This window comes from Loxodonta africana, chromosome 2, assembly GCF_030014295.1.
Source record: "Loxodonta africana isolate mLoxAfr1 chromosome 2, mLoxAfr1.hap2, whole genome shotgun sequence".
In the NCBI taxonomy this organism is placed as follows: Eukaryota; Metazoa; Chordata; class Mammalia; order Proboscidea; family Elephantidae; genus Loxodonta; species Loxodonta africana.
This window is the reverse complement of record NC_087343.1, coordinates 40,260,086-40,275,560: the sequence shown is the minus strand read 5'-3', so window position 1 is coordinate 40,275,560 and position 15,475 is coordinate 40,260,086.

Genomic DNA, 15,475 nt, shown 5'->3' with positions numbered 1-15,475 from the left:
TCCTTCCTGAAGCGCTTGGTGCTGGTCCTGGGCACACAAGTGGATTTAATTAAACAGATTTCAAGGTAACAATATGTTTCCATTTAGTATTTTTTTCCTTCCAGGTTTATTAATTGGTTCAAAGATAACTTAATGATTACTATTTTATTTTAAATTGACCATGCTGGAGTCAATTCTACCAGTAGTCACCAACCTTGGGAAACTTGTCTGTATAGTCTCTTTTCAGGAAATTAAAACCATAATGTGAATTAAAAAAAAAAAAGAATTGGTTCATTTTCCTGTTGCAATGTTGTGAGAATGGTTTGGCTAGACTCTGCTAGGGTGCCTAAAAGACGATTTGAAGTCCCCTACTTGAAAATGAGCTTAATTGAGGAGTCAGCTTCTTTTCTCAGTACAGTTAATTCACTCAGACTCTTTCTACTTTGGCTTTCCTTGTACGAGAAAACTTACTCAAGGATCAATTACATATTTTCCAGGGTCATTGTTTTACAAAATGGTCCATGTTCTCCCAAGTCATTTTGATCGAAGAGTCTACAAAAGAATCCTGATTTCCTAGGAATAGAGAGTCTTCTTAGAACTGCTAGATCCCCAAGGCATGATAAAAGAAAAAAGAGATTGCTGTCGAGTCGATTCCAACTCATAGCAACCCTGTAGGACAGAGTAGAACTGCCCCATAGAGTTTCCAAGGAGCACCTGGTAGATTTGAACTGCCAACCTTTTGGTTAGCAGCCATAGCTCTTAACCACTATGCCACCAGGTTTCCAAGGCATCATGGTAGATAATAAATCAAGAAAGCCGCTCACCAGGATCTGTGTTCCAAGCCAGCACAGGTTGTATCTCTTTCCAGAAAGGTTCACTTGTAGTACTCTTCAGACTTTCTCCAGGCCATTAACTTGGGCAAGCATACATCAAGTGCCAGCTGCCTTAGGGCCCTTTTCTTTTGCTGCTGAGACATCACAACATAGTGGCCTGTGCCAACTCTGATGAAAATTCCACTCTTATTTTTCTCATCCAGCTAATTATCATTTCCTCCCTTTTATTTTATACTCTTGCCATAAAGCAACGCTTGGTATGCCTACGCCCCTCTTCTTGTGAATTCTCAAATTGGCACAAGGAAAGTAAGCATTTGAGCTGTTATCTCTGCTTTATGAGAGTCTTGAGTCACAAAAGAGAGATCCAAGTTTTCAGTCACTCTTGTAAGATAGGTCTTTCAGCAACAAGCTTAATTATCAAAGCATGAGAGAAGTAGAGAAATTTTCCAGAAGGGGAATTTGTGTTCACACCTGTATGCTGACTTTCCTTGCAGAGTACCTCTCAGGGACTTTTTCTTAAAATTTTTCATTCCATTCTCACAGCAACTCCAAGAGGTAGATAGTACTATTAATGGCATTTATTATTTTTTTTTTTTAAAGAAAAACACTGCAGTGACATGCCCGTGGCCACAAGCCTGAGAAGCGGCCAACCCAGTGCTTGGGTAGACTCGGTCTTCAGACAGAATCATGTTCAGGGCTCTTTACTCTTTGGCTGTCTTGCCACTTCTATAAATGGAACCCAAACCTGAAAGGATAACTAATAACGACAACCAAACCAAACCTACTGCCGTCGAGTCAATTCCAACTCATAGAGACCCTATAGGACAGAGTAGAACTGCCCCATAGAGCTTCCAAGGAGTATCTGGTGGATTTCAACTGCCGACCTTTTGGTTAGCAGCCATAGCACTTACCTACTACGCCACCAGTGTTTCCACAGTGAAAACAACACTAGTAAAATAAATAATTAACATTTCGACCTTTGCTATGTGCCAGATACCATACATAGAGCTTTATATCTATTATTGCTTGTAATCTTCAGCAAAGATGTCACTTTGATGACCAACGTGTGTCTGACCAAGCCAGGGTCTTTTCAATTGCCTCATATGGTTGTGAAAGCTAGACAATAAAAAGAAAAGACAGAAGAAGAATTGATGCTTTTTAATTGTGGTGTTGACAAAAATTATTGACTATACCATGGACTGCCAGAAGAACAAACAAATCAGTCTTAGAAGAAATACAACCAGAAAGCTCCTTAGAAGCAAGAATTGCGAGACTTCATCTTGCTTACTTTGGACGTGTCCATCATCAGAAAAGACCAACCTCTAGAAAAGGATAACAAGTTCGTTAAGTAGAAAGCTAGTGGAAATGAGAAAAATCCTTACCGAGCTGGATTGACACACCAGCCTCAGCAATGGGCTTAAACATACCAAAGTTCATAGAGTTGGCACAGACCAGGCAATGTTTTGTTCTGTTAGACATAAAGTCACCATGAGTCGGAGCCAGCTTGACAGCAGCTAACAACAGCAGCAGCATTTTTATCCCCATATAATGAAATAAATTGAGGTTCAGAGAGCTTAAGTGATTGCCCAAATTTACACTCCTTGGTAGAGACAGAATTCATCTCCAGACCTGTATGTTGAACCTTGGAGTTTGCTACTATCCTACAGCTAAGAACTGAGAGAAAAAGCAGGGCCTTATGACAGAGTCCTGAGTAAGAGGGATGAAAGATCTGGGTTTGAGTTCTAATGATGCTTTTATCTGTATGTGTGATTTTGGGCAAATCTGTTAACTCTTGGGACTGTTGGCTTTTTATTATAAAATGGGGCTGGTACTATCTGATCTGAGATCTCACAATGGGGGATCCAGTCGACCAATCATTGTACAAAGTACCTTTTTTACTGTTAAAATCAGGACTACATCCCTAGTGGCCTGACACTTCAAATGAGCACCCTCTCAGGTCTTCTCTTGGTCTCATTCTCCACCCTGGCTGCCAAATTAGCTGGTTAAGAAGAGCTTTGTACCTGGAGAATGTGTCCATGAGGGTATTTCCATTTCCTCACAGTGTAAAAATTTTAGTGACCCATTTATTTTTTCCTTTTAATTTTTTGATACTATGTGTTTCCAGTAATGGAGGGCATGTTGAATCATTGAGTGTGTCTGAATTTTTAGTAGATAATCTTTTTTGTGTGTGTGTGTGCCTCATTCCACAGATCATACCCTCGGAGTCCAGAGGTACATATGTGTAACCCTTGTGAACATAAAGTCTACCCACAGAAAAAAAAAAAAATTCATGTTTTTCCTACCAAAAATTCAATGATTCAGCACCACTTCATACAATACTCTATAAAAGCAGTAATTTGCAGCATAGGTCTGTTTTTTCCATTTCAAATTGTTATATAGGGCCCTGTCTGCCAGCAGCATGTACTCTCAGTGGGACAAAAGCTTTCCAATGAACCCTAGAAGTACAAAACTTAGGAAAAAAAAAATGTTGCCATCAAGTCAATCTGACTCATAGACACATAGTGACCTTAGAGGACAGAGTAGAACTGCCCCATAGAATTTCCAAAGAGCACCTGGTAGATTCGAACAGTCAACCTTTTGGCTAGCAGCCATAGCACTTAACCACTGCACCAGGGTTTCCACAAAAAGTAAATGGTAGCTATATATACCTTTTATATATGCCAGCAGTCCTGAAAGGGTTAAGTGAAATTAGCCTGCTCTTTACCAACAGTATATTCTTGATCATTCCCTCATTGGCTGTTGGGCAAATTAAGCATTCAGAGGGCAGACTGTGAAGCAGCTTGTGGCCAAGACAAAACTGATTCGTTTTTGTGCCCAAGTCACGCCTATCATGACAGTTGACATTTACCGAGCCCCTGCTATGGAGCAGGTGCATTAAATATATGATGTATAGACCTTATGATGGCCCTGTGAGGTGAGGATTTTCATGCCCATTTTCCACATTGGCCTTCCTACCGTGTCATCCAGTCCATGTGATCTAAACAACCAGCCAGACTCAAGGCGCCCCCTCCTATCCAGTGCTACATACAGTTCCTTTCCCGCCAGTCGTCACAACGCAGGGTTTGAAGGACCAAGCTGGCAGGAAAGTGATCTTGCACTTTCTAAAACTCACACGCACACAAAGGGGCCGGGTCTGGGATGTGGCCAATCCTTGCCCCTTCATGGTTTGTTTTGCTGACAGTTTATCAAAACCTTTGCTTCTGTTAATATTTACTCAGTCCTGGGTTTCTATTTCTTTGTACAGTAGATATAGTATTTTTGGAAATTTTGATCCCTTGGAATTTGGAATCTATGGGGAATAAAGAAGATACAAAATGTTGTGGGACTTGAAATATACAAAACATTTCAGTCTCCATTAAGGTCTATAATCACCTTTTTTGGAATATCAAGATAGGTTTTGTGATAATTGTACAGCTCATATAATAATAACCAGATTTTATTTAAAGGACTGTTATGGATTAAATTGTGTCTCCCAACAGTTTGTGTTGTAAATCCTAACCCCATACCTGTGGTTATAATCCCGTTTGGTATTGGGTTTTCTTTGTTATGTTAATGAGACAGTATTAGTATAGGGTGTGTCTTGAGTGAATCTCTTGAGATATGAAAGTAGCAGATTAAGCAATGAAGCAAAGAAGCAGAGATGGGGGAAGACAGAGGCCATGCCTCACGAAGGTCACCTAGAAGCCAAGGAATAGAAGCTGAGGAGACAAGGACCTTCCCCCAGAGCCGACAGAGAAAGCCTTCCCCTAGAGTTGGCACCCTGAATTCGGGACTTCCAGCCTCCCAAACTGTGAGAAAATAAATTTCTGTTTGTTCAAGCCACCCACCTGTGGTATTTCTGTTATAGCAGCACTAGATAACCAAGACAAGGACTATAAAATGTAAAATATAAAGGTGGAGAATACATTTTAGGTGGTTCCTTTTTTCCAATTTTCAATCTTTAGAGGAAAATTTTTTAAATCTGCTTTTAAAGTTTTCTTTTTTCACTCTAATTTAATGGAAATTTATAGCTATCACTATGTGACCGACTCCGTTAGGTGGAGTCACTGGTGACTGACTCCACTGAAACACTTTCTGTCCTCACCTTAATCACAGGAGACAGCGGCACTTACTGTTTTCATTCCCAGCCACATGGTAGGTCCCTAAGTGGTGTAAACAGTTTGTACTTGACTGCTAACCTAAAGGTTTTCACATCTACCCAGAGGCACCTCAGGAGAAGGGCCTGGTGATCTGCTGTTGAAAGTCCACAACCATAAAAACCCTGTGGTGTACGGTTCTACTGTGTAACACATGGGGGGTCCCCACGAGTCAGAGTCGACTCCGTGGCAACCGACAAAACAATAATAGCCGTATAGTACTGCAAAGCCGATCACGGCTCTTCCTCTAGACAAATGGCATTCACTTTTCAACCAGATGTGTGGTCTCTCTCACAGTCATAACCACTTTTATGTTTGGGATACTTTAAACTGAAAGCATCCACAAATGACAGCCTGGCTGACGGAGAGAAAAGAAAGAGCCAGCATCTAATTCTGTCTCTAGGCTGATGTTGCATTTTATTCCTAGAAGCATTTCATTACACTTACGGAATTCCATTCACTTGGAGATTACGTTAGCCTCAGTAAACTTTTTGGTGAGGTTAGGAGACCTAAAGCCACATTTCTGCAAGATTCTCTTCTGTTTTTCTTTCTTCTGAAAAGAAACCCTGTTCCAATGCCAGAGCTTCCCGCCAAGGGACCTGGGTTTCTCTTTGAAAAAATCCAGTAATCCAGACTGGCGAAGGGAACCAGCTGGACAAGCAGACAAAACATATATTCAGCTCATTTGAGCTTGGCTGTTGTTATTGTGGTGATGATGGTGGTTATTTAGGGACAGAGTTGTTATTTAGGGTTGTTATTTGAGGATGGTTTAAAGCTCTTGTCAAGGAAATTCTTTGCACAAGCAGAATCATGGGACTAACCAGTTGCCTAAAGTGTACTGAGGCTCACTGAGGGTGCGTGTCTAAGCTCCTGGCAGGCTGCTGGGAACACAGCCCCAAATGACCAATGTTTTCATCTAAACCAGGTAAGAGCTACATATAGCTACTCCTCACTTATCAACTCTCTCATTATCTGACATTTTGCATTTACAGCAGTAAAAAATCTACTATCCAACAATTTTGTACATTAATGACATACTTCTGGCAGTAAGAAAAGCCGTGCAAGGCAAGAGTAACACTGGTATGATGGTTAAAGTTGTATGTCAGCTTGGCTGGGCCATGATTCTCAGTGGTTTGGCAGATATGTAATGATATAACTTGGCAGTCATGTAATGATGTAATTTGGTGGTTATGTAATGATGTAAATTGGCAGCTATGTAATGATATAATTTGGCAGATATGTAATGATTCAATTTGGCAGTTATGTAGTGATGTAGTCATCCTCCATTTTGTGATCTGATATGTTCATCCTCCGTTTTCTCATAATGACCTGGTCTTTGGAAACTAAACATGACCATAAGTGAGGAGTGAGTGTACTTGTTAGTCACAAAGAAGGGAGAAAAAGAGAGAGACCAAAAAGAAAAAGGTGGAATTTGGTAATGAACCCAAAGCTGGAATCCAAAAGAACATTTCTTTCAGCAGCCAAAACATTTTCCCATTTAGAGAACAAGTGTCTCCTACTTAACCTCAAATAACAAAAAATTTAAATAAAAAGATTAGGTGGCCAGTTTACTAAATAGCAGGGACAAGGAAACTGGGGTCAGAAATTCACACTCTTATGTTTGAGAAAGGAGAGAGGCAAAGAGAAGGTGTTGAAAATGCCAATGTCATTCGACGAAATTAAAAAAAAGACACTTCTGTAAGCATCCTGCAGAAGCGGTCCTTTTACCTGATGCCAGGGAAGCCCATCGAAGGTCGTCAGCTTTGCAACTTTCCTAGGGACCGGGGGAATGTTCCATGGAATCAAGAGCACATTATACTGAAGTGTTCTGTTTGTTTACTTTGGCAAGTGTGCACTGCCGTTACTAAATGACACTCTGACAGGGCCCAGGGCCAGCACCATTTAAGCAGGAGAGGGGACTGGGCCCAGATCAGACCTCTTGACGTTCCTGCTCTCAGCACTGACTTAGATAGTCCCTGCAACATTGGCAGCAAAGTGATAAAGATTGGTAGCATGTTGGAAAATTTATAAAATAGAGCTAGACTACCCAGAAGGCCATTCTGTCATTAGGGGACCTGAAGGGAGGTTGAAGATGTTGTATAGGGGATTGAAGGGTTAATTGGAGAAATTGTGTGGCCAGCATCTATAATACCACTTAGTCAGGGCAGGTATTAGAGGCTGGTTTTCCTCCAGCCAAAAGAGTTGTTTCTCCTTCAGCTCCGAGCCTCAGAGCTTCTCATGCCATTGGATGCTCAAGGAGTGCCCTCAGGAGCTAATGCAGATCTGAGATGACAAGCTAAGGTAGAAAAGGAATTTTGAACCTTGGCTTCTTAGAACTTGGCCCCAGTCCACAAGTTTACTAAGGACAAATACTCTGGGAAGGACTCCCAGGTAACGGAGGCTACCCTAAGTGAATGGGTCTCAGACACAGGCCCAAGAGCGCTCTCGGCAGATGAAGCCAGGTTAGTTGGCTGGTTGGTCCTGGTTTACCTTCAGCCTCCACCCAGACTTAGGCCCTGCAGGTACTTCTCTCCAGGCTCCAAGACTGAGTGGGCTTGATGAGGGGACTGGCAATCTTAGCCAAAGGAGTGACAGACAGAAGTCAGGCTGAGTGAAGGGTGGCATCTGTGCAAATCCAGCACAAAGTTCCACTTGATCTTGGTCATTCGCCTGAACCCTAATGGAGTCAGTCATTCTCAGCTCTGAGCAAGGAAGGAACCCTCCCATTGGAGAACCGACAGTTGGGAAGACTCAGGGGCAGAGCCAGAATTGGAGGAATTAGCCCTGTAGCTAATTAATGTTCAAAGGAAAAAAAAAGAAGAAGAAAAGAAAAAAAAAGACTGTAGTTTCAAACACTCCCAGTGAGACTGTGCTATAGCAAAGCATTGAGTCCCTGGGAGGTGCGAACACTTAAGCTCACAACTACTAATCCAAAGATGGGTGGTTCCGGGCCACAAAGAGATGCCTTGGAAGACAGGCCTGGTGATCTGCTTCTGAAAGGTCACAGCCTTGAGAGCCCTATGGAGCACAGCTCTACTCTGCACACATGGGGTCACCATGAGTTGGCACCAACTTGACAGCAACTGGTTTTGTTTGGTTTTATTTTATGGGAAATCTTATGGGATGGAGCTCGCCTCGCTCTTTTCCTTTCCCACTTGTGACTTTTTATTTTTATCATCATGGCTGAAGTTCTTGGTAAACTGACTTACTTGGATAAAAAATATTGGGATCAGGGTATAGTAGGTGCCCAGAACACACATCCTTCTACAAATGGCCTTGACATCCATTCCTTTGGGGAAGGCCTTAATTCCAGAAAAACGCAGCCTGTCTTCTTCATCAGTAGTCAGTTTGCAAACACATTGGGGTATCCCTGCCAGAGGCTTTGGGCCACTGCCCAGGCCTCCCAGGGGGACAGAGATTGCTCCTTGCCTTGCTCCTGCACAGCAATCCTCTTAGGGTAGCCTGGAGACCAGACAGAGGGAGCTGATTGCAGTAGAAACTATCTTCTGGAGGAAGCAGGTCCTACTAGCTAGCTTTCATGTTTTACATTTGTTTGCTGAAGCCCCAGCTAGCCCCTGCCCTGTATTCACTTTCTTTTTAATCTCCTGGTTGATGGTATTGCTCTGTCCTTTGTTGTTGTTGTTGTTATTAGGTCCTGTTGAGTTGGTTCCAATTCATACAACAGAACAAAACACTGCCCAGTCTTGCACCATTCTCACAATCGTTGCTGTCTGAGCCCATTGTTGCAGTCACTGTGTCAGCTCATCTTAGTGAGGGTCTTCTTCTTTTTCACTGACCCTTCACTTATCAAGCATGATGCCCTTCTCCAGGGACTGGTCCCTCCCAATAACATGTTCAAAGTACCTAAGAGAAGTCTCGCCATCCTCGCTTATTCATTGTCCAGCTTTTGCATGCATATGAGGTGATTGAAAATGCCATGGCTTGATTCAGGTGTACCTTAGTCCTCAAAGGGGCATCTTTGCTTCTTAACACTTTAATGAAGTCTTTTGCAGCTGATCTTCCCAATGCAATAATACATCATTTGATTTCTTGACTGCTGCTTCCATGGGTGTTGATTGTGGATCCAAGTAAAACGGAATCCTTGACAACTTCAACCTTTTCTCCATTTATCATGATGCTGCCTATTGGTCCAGTTGTGAGGATTTTTGTTTTCTTTATGTTGAGGTGCAATCCATACTGATGTCTAAGTCATACTAGCCTTTAGCTTCAGGCAAAATGGGCCAAGGCTAAACAACTTTCACATTTCAGAGTATGATTTTGTAAGAGCCTCCAACTAAGGCAGTCATTGTTCACCTCCTCAAAGGATCAACAGGACTTTCTCTCACCTAAATGCCATTGAAATGGCTTCCTTTGGTGGCCAGGGCCACAGGCAGTCAGAACATATTGGGCATTTCTACCCTGAAGAGCAAAATCCAAATGACTTCTTTCTTTCCTGTTTTTCCCTCAATAATCCAGGAAATTGCTAAATACACCACACAAACCTGCCATGTTTCCTTCAGAAAAGTTGGAGCCATTCTCCAGGGGTACGACAGTGTGCTACACCCTGAACATCCTACCACTCTGGAAGAGGAAGTAGAACACAACATCCTTCAGACTACCACCTCACATCCAGCCTTAATCAGGCATAATAATCCTCAGTGTAACCTGGGAGGAGGGGCTGTGACCTCTGAGAAGAGAGCAGTTGGCACAGACAGCTTGAAAGAGATTATCCTGAAGCTGTGGTTCAGCTGTAATACAGTCATTCATTCACCAAGCATTTCATGAGTTTCTACCATGCATCAGGCTCTAGACTGGGTCCTGGAGATGGGTGATGTTACTATTGCAAAGCCTGGGGGGTTGAGAGTCTAGGGAGAGAACCTCAGGGCAGAGACCTTGGCCCCAGCTAGCCCCCACTGTGAACGAGGCTGCACCCTTGCTGGTTTCTCCCAGTGGGAAGAAGAGACAAAGCACCAGGAAGGAGGGATGCTTCATCTCAGGGGAGTCCGGCTTTGGAGAATTCCTCCAAGAATCATCACCCCATTTCCAGGAATATTTTAATGGGAACTGAAGGGAAAGAGTTCCAGTTGGCCTTAAAGATTCCAAAATATGCTTGTCATATATAAGCCTTGTTTTTCTATGTGTATACAAATTCTGAGCAGGCTGATAGCACTTTGGGGGTCCTTGGATGATGCAAATGGTTAATACGCTCAGCTGCTAACCAAGTTTGGTGGTTTGAGTCCACCCAGCGGTGCCTGGAAGGAAGGCCTGGCTATCCACTCCTCTCCTCCTCCTCACTCAAACATGTGAGTAAGCCTTCCTTCGGTTCCAAGCTCTGGCCATGACCCTCACCTTTAGAACCATTTGAGAGAACATGTGTCCTCATGTTTTGCACAAACAAATCGTCTTTCCTGCCTTATCCCCATAACTGAGCAATGATAAAAAAAATCCTCTGTCCTTTAATATGCAGATAAATTATTAACAGTGGGTTGTACCTTTTACCAGGTGGTAAAAGAATGACTGGCTAGAATCGGAACAATTGTCCTTGTCAGTGTAGGAAATGTTGAGGAGAGTGTATTTCAGGCCACTTGCCTCCTAAGGCTTCATAACAAAGATGTGGAAAGCCCTGGCCAGGAGTGTCAGTGAGGTGACACACCACAGGAAAGATGCAGGTGACAGAATTTGATATATTTTCATCTTTCTCCATCAGTCCTAATTCTCTCCTTTCACCTTTCTCTTCTCAATAGGATATCAGTGGTTGCCTCAAAACTTTATCGAAAGGTCTGTGTTTTAACACTGAATGGGAAAGGAGAGAGGGTGTTAACGTAGACAGCCCAACTGGGAGGCCCACTTTAGAGGGGTTCAATGGGATTGATGATCAAAGGTCAGCATGATAATACTCTGGTGCAATCATGTGACAGTGTGATAAGTAGTCCTCCAAGGGATAAAAGACGTTAGGAGACAAGGAAACTGCGTTGGTGTCAAGTTGGGGACATCTCCAGACCTCACTAGAAGGCAGAGACAAGCCAGCCAGTGAACTCTGAGGAATGACTGGAGCCCATCCCAGGATGAGGTCCGGGTGATGTGGGCAGACGTTTCAGTGAGATAAGGGGCAGACACAATAGAAAGGAAGGATGAAGAGAAAACAGTAAAAGCTTTAAGACACAATAGAAGCAAGAAGGAGGAAAATTTTGGAGAAGTGGGGAAAAAAAGCTAAGAGATGGGCACAGAGGCCTGGGCAGGCCTAAGGCAGAGGTATGGCAGATGTTCAGTGGAACAGGCCACCTCCTCGCTGACCCTGGCCAGGCCTTCCTGCTTCTATAGATGGTAGCTCCACGAGGGCAGAAACCATGTCGACTTCACAGCTGACAGGCTAACACATTGTAGACATCCAATAAAAATTTATTGAACAAACTAATCCTCCAAAACCTTTTCTAAAAAGCAAGTATTCCCAGACACAAAAGAGCCACTCCCTATGCACCCCTAAACTTGGCCAGTCATCTCAGGCAGGTCTGAGCTGCTCCTCAGCTGAGCCACTCCATGCCACCAGGTTTGGGGGAAGCTTGCCCGTGACCTTCACCACCTCACCTAGGAATGCATCTCTCTTGCCATCATCTGCATCTGGTTTGTGAGATGCTGGGTGGACAGAACTAGAGCCAAGCTGAAGGGAGGCAGGAAAACCAAGGGAATGGCATGCCAATCTAATGTATCAGGTAGAAAGGCATGCTTGCCTGGGGTTCAGAATCCAGCTCATGGTGCATTCATTTTGCAACTCAATCCCAAAGCAGCCAGATTCACCAAACAACCTCTGTGGAACAGGAGGAATAAACAGAGCCAATTTAGGTGCTAAGAAACAGCTGGTAGAGGAAGATCAGCCTGACACTTACACTCGGAGGAGAGGAGTATGTGCAACGACAGTAACAGCCTAAGTACGCTGATACGGGCACTTGAGAGCCCCACCGAAGGGGTTCAGCTAACAGTCCAGGTAGAGTGGACAGCTTTCCAGGGAAGTCGAGTCAACTAAAAAATTGCCAGAGCAATCATAATCGCTAGTTAGTATTTACCAGCTCAGTGATGCCCCCCAAGCAGAAGAGCTCATACACACAGGCCTGCATCTTGGTGCAATGTCATTGCTTAAAGGCAGGCCCTCAGCCAGTGCTTGGTGCTGGCATTCTTTGGTGCCCATATCACTTTCTCTCGGTGTGAAGAAAAGGGTGAATGAGCCCAGTGAGACAACAGGGGTATTTTGCTTTGGGTCTGTCCATAGACTGCTCATGTTTGTGCTCATGTGAACTACACAGTCAGCACCAGGGTGGAGAGCTCTTGAGAATTCCTTCCCAAAGGGAAAGAACTTGGGGGCTGCTTTGCACAAAGGCTGTTTTGCAGAGTGGGGCACATCCAGAGACACACCTTTCACTCCTTGTCCACACTGCTGCATAGCTAGGGGCACCAAGGGTCACTGTGGATAGTTAGTTACCCACGGACGGTAGAGATGAGGGCGTGGGTGGGAAAGGGGTGGCTGTCTTTCCACCTTGTTGTTGTTTTGTGCCATCAAGTCGATTTTGACTCATATCAACCCCATGTGACTGAGTAGAACTGCACCATAGAGTTTCCTAGGCTGTAATCTTTATGGGAGCAGATCACCAGGTTTTTGCCTCTAAGAGCCATTGGATGGGTTCAAATTGCCAACCTTTTGATTGGCAGCCGAGCCCTTAACCATTGTGCCACCAGGGCTCCTTCTTTCCACCTTGAAGCCTCTGAAATGTAGTTGCTGAAGGAGGAGGGGGTGTTTATGGGGAGAATGGCCTCAGAGTTCTTTCAATCCCAAAGGCAGCAAAAATGGCAAAAAAAAACAACCTCCAGAGCTCCAGGTAACCAGAAGGGAAACCAGGGGAGCGTAAGACTCATGTCGTGGTACAGCGTCAGCCTTGGGGACAGCATCTGGCCCCTTCTACTGCAGCTAGCTGGTCTCCAGGCATTTCTCGCACACATGAGCCCCCAGAGAGGAGCAGAGTTCCTACCACTAAAGTCTCTGTATCCAAAATTTTGATGAGAAAGTTACGGTTTCTGTGTCTCACCAGACTCTGCTTTCCCAGTGCATCTGCTATTTAGGTGCCAACCACAAGAGGATTTTCATCTTGTTTCCTTGCTCATTTGCATTTGCCTACTTGCACAGGATGCTTGTGGAAATTCAGGGCAAACTCTAGCATTTGGTAATAGTAAAAGAAAAGAAAGCTCTAGACTCTGTTACTCTGTCCTGGGAATATGGAACACTCACCACACAAATCCCCTCCCTCCCTGGCCCCATTCACACTTTTTCTCCCTTGCTTTCCAGGACACTTTCTAGACTTAATTCCTTTTATCTTATTCCTACCCACCCTGTGTTTCTCAGCCATAGATAATGAAGAATATTTTATTTAAATACCCATCCCAGGGTCCCTAGGGAGCTAGAGGGAGAGAAAGAGAGGGGCCCAGAGTGGAGAATAGCAAGCAGAGGCTGGCCGTAGTTATTTTAGTCCCAGAGGCAGCAAAGAAGCCCTGAATTTCCAGAGATAGTAAAGGACAACCACTCATGACAGAGCCCAGAGTCATGCTTTTGCTGTTTATAATATTAAATTATCCTCACTCGATAATTTATCTATTCTCTCCACAAATGATGATTGAGCACCAGTTGTAAAACAGGCTGAGTGTTGGCAACACAACCATGAATGAAGCATAGTCCTTGTCCCCAAGAAGCTTGTAGGTTAGACAGGTACACTGACATATAATGGAGATAGCAGTGTGATGGATTCTATGATCCTAAGGGACACTAGGGCACTGGGCCTGCATGAGGAGGTCTTGGTGCCCAACTTGACTGATCTGGGAAGAATTCCTATGGAGTTAATGCTTGAACTGAGTCTTGGAGGTTAAAGTTGGAAGGAAGAAGTACTGGGTGGCATGTTCCAAGCAGAAGGAACATATTGCAAAGAGTAAAGGCACTGAGAAAGTGTGGTAGTAATTGGGAAATGGGGTTCAGGTGGCTGGAGCTCCAAGCATATGGCCTGGGAAAGGTGAGACCTGGAGCAGTAAGGCAGATGCTAAGGAAAATTATGGAAGGACTGTAGACAGGAGAGATGCTTGATCAAATTTGCATTTGCAGAAGGAACGTTCTGGCTGACAATGTGGAGAATAGTTTTGAGGGGACAAGACCAGAGTCATGGAGAACATTTAGGAGGCTGTTATAATAGAATATCCCGGAGATGATATTCCTCAAAAGTCTCTTTCTCCACACCTGTCCTCCTCAGAATTCCTGTCAGAGTTCAGGGAATACTAGTGAAAAAGCTCATATAAAAACTATTCATTAATTAATTGTGTCGCTTTGAGCTGTCAATGACAACAATGGCTTTGTTTTACAGTCACCATCACATAAAATCTCCATGTAACTGTTTTCTACTGATAACAGCTAACTTTTGTCCAGTGATCATACCTGCTTCTCTCCAACATTTGCTCCATCACCAGACTCAGGGACACAGCTGCCTGGTATTTCTGCCCCTCACCCCACCCCAGACACTGTTGGGAATATGTTTCATCTTTGATTATGAGAAGAGATATCACTGTCAAGACATTTGTTCCAGTACAGAGTGGCTGAATAGGGTAGGGTGAACTATGACTTCACTGGGAAAGATTTTTGATGACTAAGGAGTTTATCACTTTGAGTTAGAATTGACTCAACGGCAATGGGTTTGGTTTGGTTTTTGGTTAAAGAGTTTATTATTTTTTTCTTTGCTGTAGAACTGTGCCAAAATTAAGTTTTGTTTCAAAGGAAAAGTATTCAATTATTTAAGCCAAAACAGAATGATTTTTAAATACTCTAGTTCGGAGGGCAAGTTTTGGAGCAAATGGTCTGCCACTTGTTAGCTGTGTGACAGTGGGGAACTACTTATCCTCTGTGCCTCTGTTGCCACCTGTTTAATGGGATAATTATATTGCCCATTTAATAGAGCTGCCAATGAGAATTAAATGGCTAGCTCTTGTAAAACACCTAAAACAGTTCCTGGTATGTAGAAACCTCTCAATAAATGTTTAGGTTACGCTAGGTTTAAATAAAAAGCTACCAGATTAGTTGAAGGCAGGGTTGAGATTCAGCTAGTTTGCATCAAAGTGGTTTTACCAATTGTCTTAGTTATCTAGTCCTTCTATAACAGAAATACTACAAGTGGATGGCTTTAACAAAGAGAAATTTATTCTCTCATAGTCTAGTAGGCTAGAAGTCTGAATTCAGGGCACCAGATCCAAGGGAAGACTTTCTCTTTCTATCAGTCCTGGGGAAGGTCCTTGTCATCAATCTTCCCCTGTTCTATGACCTTCTCATTGAAGGCCCCCCAGTCCAAAGGACACTTTATGCTCCCAACACTTCTTCCTTGTTCATATGTGGTCCCTCTCCTCTTTGCTTGATTCTCTTTTATATCGCAAAAGAGATTGACTCAAGATACAACCTAATCCTGCCTCTAATCCTGCTTCATTATCATA